Raw genomic sequence first — 6253 nt, forward strand, 5'->3', positions numbered from 1 at the left:
ACTGAAACTGAGAATTTCCTATAAAGCAAGGACATCTGCAAAATGAAGAGAGAGAAAGAGAGAGAGAGAGAGAGAGAGAGAGAGAGAGAGAGAGAGAGTCACAATATGCTTCAAAGGTTTTAAATTACATATTTTGGTTGCCTGGCAACTGGTCACAAAAGTTTCCTTTCATGTTTTATTTCCCTATGTTTCCCATGTTTATAGTATAATTATTGCTGTGACATCATAATCCCACCATTCAGCAGCTGTCAGGGCCCCCCTGATGCAGAATAAACACTCTTTTACAGTCTTTACTACCACAGGTTAGTTTACTAAATAGATCAATATTTGGCTTGTATAGTCAGAAGGATTAGGAGATGGAAGTGACTTTTGAAAAGCTTCCTTATCATGCCAGGGTCTAGGAGCACCTGAGAATGTTGTAAAGAAAAGCCGTTTCAGAAATAATAAAAGGCACACATAAAAGCTGCTCAAGGCTCTTGCAAACAGGTTTACAAGGAAAAGCCTGCTTTAAAAGGCAGACATTTTATTCTGGAATCAGTAACATATTTAAACATTTATGGTTTTCACAAAAGCCGCCTTTTGTTTGACTAGTATTCACCAAGGGCATCCCTCTTCCCCCTTTTATTTAATCTGGACAAAATGGGTTTTTGCCTGCAGGGGGAGCCGGATTACTTGATCCCTGGCAATAAATTGACTCCTCCTCTAATTAGAGGAAATGTTTTGCCTATCCGCATCTTGTCTCTCCTAATAAACCCATTCCAGTCCTTTCAAATGAAAATCAGCTCAGCTGCTAATGCCGTCAATGAAACTGGAGTTTTGCCTTCCTGTGGAAATGGTTCAGCCCATAATTGGGTTTTATTACTAAGCCTTTTACAAACATTAGGTCTGTTCTCTCCTAGGCACATGTTGCTTTATGCATCTATATCCCTTAATTCCAAAAGGGTAGCCATAGCACATGCCCTTTAATGCATCTGGTGTGACGTAGTTGCCACCTGCTCCACGGCTGATTCCATATTGCTCATGGGAAAATATAAAAACTTCTGCCCACATAATTGGCTCATCTTGCATGTGTACAGAAAACGCAAGTGATGTCTATCCCTTCTGTGTTAACATGTAAGGAAGCCTAAACCAGGCACACAAAAGGCTTTTATCTCTTTCTAAGAATGATGTGCAAACAATGCTTTCTTAAGTCCATAGACGTGGCCACCAATCAAACAATGTGCCAAGGAAACCTCCTTCTAAAAAGGTATGCGATATTAGATAATCTAAGTCAGCCTTCCATCAGCTGATTCCCTCCGGGTTCAACAAAGCTACTTCCGCCCTGCTGAGGAGGTGGGATTGTGAGCATCACGGCCGCACCACGCGTGCCCAGCCCCCGTGTGATTGAGGGAATCCCCAGCCTTGTCACCCCCTGGCCAGCCAATCGGCTGGCTTTGGAGGTGTGGCCCACCCAATTTAAAAGCAGGCATGGCCAGGGATCTCCCTCTTTTCCCGCATTGGTATTGGTATTGTTTTGTAGATGGAAGAGGGGAGGAAGTGCCATCACCTACCCCACATATTGAAGGGTAGTCCGATAAAGGATTCCAGGGGGCGTGGCTCTGTCTGAAGCCTATGGAGGTGAGGGCCTAAGGCACGCCCCCAAGCGGTGACCCCGGGGAGTTCTTAGTTGATGTGCATCAGCAGGACTCCCCCTACTGGTGGTTAACCCTTCCTGGACTTCAAGTGGATGGGCTGAAGACGGATAGTCTGTTAGGACCAATGCCTAAGCCAATACTGCTCGTCACCTGTAACCAATAAAGTTGTGGCCATATTTAGCCCATTAACCTTAAATAATTGTGTCATGTGTCTTTATTTCCATTGGGGGGGACGGGAACTCGCCACGCAACAGCTCCCATCTACACTGATCATTGGCTATGCTATCTGGCGCTGATGGGAACTGTAGTCCAAAACATTGATGTCACCAGGTTGGAAAAACTTGATCTAGGACACAATGCTAATAATGGATGGGATAGAGAATCATGGAACTGTAGAATTAGAAGGGATGCTGAGGATCAACTAAGTCCAACCCCTTTGCTATGGAGGAATTTGGAGCTGTCCCATACAGGGAACAAACCTTCAACCTTTGCATTATCAGCACCATGTTCTAACCAACCGAGCTATCCTGGCTATCCTGGCTATGTAAGCTAATATAAGACGATCTATTCCAAAGGTGACTGGGCTACGCACTTTGAAAGTGAGGATTTATATATGGCTTCTAAACTTTTATCAGCCTTAGATCGGCTTTAATAGCAGCAATATTATATATAAGTTCTAGAATATCAGCAAACATAAAAGTGAAAATGTGCTTGGTTTCCTTATTAATAGAGTACTGCTTCAAGCTGACCCGCTGCTTTGTTGGTGCGGGGAAGCAATTCAAAGAAGAATGGTGAAGGAGGCATTTTGCACATAAGCCACAATAAAATATCAATTGCATCATGTTTTAATAGTTCAAGCTATAGGTAAAATATGTAAGTCACTATTCTACAGTGGGGTGAGAGAGTAGCTGGAAAGAGAAGAAAAGACAAATGCTTTTGTTAGCCAGCCAGAAATATTGTACACCAGTAAAATGCCCGTCATTATGATGAGCTGTGAGGAGGTGTGTGTGTTTTGTGTGTATATATTTCAGACACCCTTGGGGGAATATAATGTATATCTGTGATGATGTCACCGAAACTCATATTTACCTGGCTCAGAATACAGATTCGACTAGCTCATAATGCCTGAATGCAATACAGATCTAATCTGATTCCCTCAAAATTCTTCCACAGCTTGGAATAGAACAGTTTGACGAACAATGCAAGGTGGAAAATTGCACATCTCTTTCCAGCCATCTTTAATCCTGTTAATAAACTCTATTTTTATAGTAGCCTGGTTAATACAGCATAGCATGAGATTTACCCACAACTGAGACAGAGCTTAAACAAAAACCAAAATAATATATCTATTATAGGGATGTTGACTTATGAATAAATTATTTTCTCTCTCTCTCTCTCTCTATATATATATATATATTATTGATGCAAGCTAAAAGGTTAAAGCTTCAGATGCTCTACTCTATTTATATGTAGAATAGTCAACTAAGGAATACAGGAGTCAAATTTGGTTAGTTAAACCAGGGTTTCCCAAACCTGGGTCAACAGCTGTTTTTGGACTACATTTCCCATCATCCACAGCCAGCAGGACCAGTAGTCAGGGATAATGAGTACTAAGGAAAAATGGGACATTCCAGGATCAAATCTGCAAATCCAGAACTGTCCCTGGAAAATAGGGACACTTGAAGGGTCTGGAACTGGATCTTGTATGCAGGCAAGCATATAATAATCAGCATGCACTACTTTTGAGTAAGACAATCAAGAAATATGTGAATAAATAAATGCAACCGAAACTGATCAGCATTTCAGATGGAAATGGGAAATAAGGTTCTGAGCTGTAAATACTATTTAAAAACAAAAAAGCATTAATTTTTTTAAAAACCCACTAGGCTTTGAGAAAATATATGAGGGCATGCTTAGTTTCTGCATTCTGTCCTTTCTCCTTTAGCTAATTTTCATTACATGTTTGAACAGCAGTCCCTCTCTGTGCCTTATGCTCAGCCACTTAGCTACTCAGGTTAGCTTTCTGCTACAGAACTGATCCAGTTTTCATCATACCCTATACTGTAGCAACATACATTGTTCACAGTTTTAATCCCATTACGCATAAAAGCAGTGCTGTAATTGCAGTTATAAATAGAGTGTCATTACAGTATTTTAATAAAACGAGCTTGAGATTCCTCACTCCACTAAAAGAGTTTAAGTGTAGCAAGAATCGTTGAAAGCATTGCATTTTTCCAGGAAAAACAAAATCTGTTCGCTCTAATTGAGCTACTTTCTGACAGCTCTGCCTTCTTGCAGGATTATGTTCACATAGAACCAAACATAAGAGCTAGACTCCTTTCATTAGTCTTAAAACATACAGCCTAATGACGCCTGGAAATATAATGCCCTTGTTGAACGGACATTTGCATTCTTTGGATATAGTTTTGCAGCCATCTTTCAAAGTGTGCGCTTCTCCAAATTTTTCAGTGCAGTTCTCCAATTAAATTCAAAAAATAATAATCATATACTAGGATAAAGTGTGCATTAGGGTGCATTTTAGTGTGAAAGTAAAATGCAAAAAAGCATTATCTTGTGGGAAATTGCTTTCCATGTGCATATAACAGGATAGATTTACACTAAAACACTTATAAATTTTCATGAAGGCTTATATTGGTATTCTGGATATTTTATTTATTTAACAGCATTTGTATAGTCTCTGCATGCCAATGTAAAATAGTAAAAACCGAAATAAATTAATTTAAAAGCAAAACAAGAAACCCTTCGCATAGGGCTGCCATATGTCTGGATTTCCCCAGTCATTAGCAGGATTTCTTTGTCCATGGAGTTTTCTTGGCAGGGATACTGGAGTGGCTTGCCGGTTCCTGCTCCAGGTACAGAGACATCACCTTGCCAACAAAGCAGAGGCATCACCTTGCCAACAAAGGTCTGTATAGTTAAAGCTATGGTTTTCCCAGTGGTGATGTATGGAAGTGAGAGCTGGACCATAAAGAAGGCTGATCGTTGAAGAATTGATGCTTTTGAATTATGGTGCTGGAGGAGACTCTTGAGAGTCCCATGGACTGCAAGAAGATCAAACCTATCCATTCTGAAGGAAATCAGCCCTGAGTGCTCACTGGAAGGACAGATCCTGAAGCTGAGGCTCCAATACTGTGGCCACCTCATGAGAAGAGAAGACTCCCTGGAAAAGACCCTGATGTTGGGAAAGATGGAGGGCACAAGGAGAAGGGGACGACAGAGGACGAGATGGTTGGATATTGTTGTTGAAGCTACCAGCATGAGTCTGACCAAACTGTGGGAGGCAGTGGAAGACAGGAGTGCCTGGCGTGCTCTGGTCCATGGGGTCATGAAGAGTCGGACACCACTAAACGACTAAACAACAACACCAGTATTTCAAATGCAGAATTGACATCCAGGGAGAATTTCCGAAAGACGGCACTTTGTCCTGGATCTTAGGCAAGTCAGTTGAAAAACTGTGGTCATTGTAAAATTTAGGAACCTGGACTGTGAAACATGTTGTTGAAGAAACCTGGGTGCTAACTAGTTGCAAGATGCTATTGCTGATCATCACATCCAGTTCAAACACTTGAATGCCTTGTTTTGCTTATGTTGGAAGCTATTGTTTATCTTTCCCAATTCTTTGCAGATGGGTTACCTACACAAATCTGTGCTCCCTTCTTATTTTATGATAAAGGTTTAGAAGCCTGTTACTATATTCGTGACATTTATTTGCCTAGCAACTGAGAATTTTCTATTTTTGCTACTGATAAATAAAGATTGCAGATATGTAGTGCTAGCATACTTACACACCTGCCCCGCCTCCCACAATTAGTAGAAGTCCAAATTTCTCTGGCCCCCAATTTCATCGTTACAAGAGGTGCCCCCCCTCCCAAATTTGAGGACTGAACTTGATTAAAGCAGCCCCAGAGTTCACCCTGACTTTTATATCATGATTAAGCTCTGAAGATTCACAAATGCAAAAGTCATAGAATAGAGATGTGTCAGCAACTAGCAAATTCAGCCACAGATCCCAGAAGACCAAGGAAGGAATGTGCTTGGATAAAACTGACACATTTTGCAGCTGAGGACTCCTTTCCAGTAGAGAAACCCCTTCTCTGTCCTCCTTTAGTAGCACAACAATGGGTCCCTTTGGGTTTCTGCAGTTCAGTTTGAAGTATTACTCAGCCTCTCAAAAGTTGCCAAGGTTCATATTTTACATTACTGTAAATACCTAATATTTCAAAGCTGCCAAGATCCACCCAATCTCATTCTGAAACCTCAGATTCCGCACGTTTTTCATGCAAACTTATTAATCAGCACAGGTGTGTTTGGAAAGTTCATGAACTCCTTTGCATGGCAGATCTGCGCTTCACATCTGCAGCAGCCAGCTCCTGAGACAGGTGACATTCAGGGCCATTTTGCATTTCCGTCATGGCCAATTCACACAGCTGTAATTCACAAAGGAGCTGGAAGGTTTTCTTTAAAAAGGAAGAAGTCTTCACATTTGATGCAGCAAGACACTGCAAGATAGTTCAAGGGGGAAGATTCACATATGGCTCCTTCAAGCACATCAATTCAGGGCCAAACTAGATGTTGTTAATCTTTACATGGCTGGTTTT

Source organism: Podarcis pityusensis, assembly GCF_964106645.2.
Source record: "Podarcis pityusensis genome assembly, chromosome: 17".
Lineage (NCBI taxonomy): Eukaryota > Metazoa > Chordata > Lepidosauria > Squamata > Lacertidae > Podarcis > Podarcis pityusensis.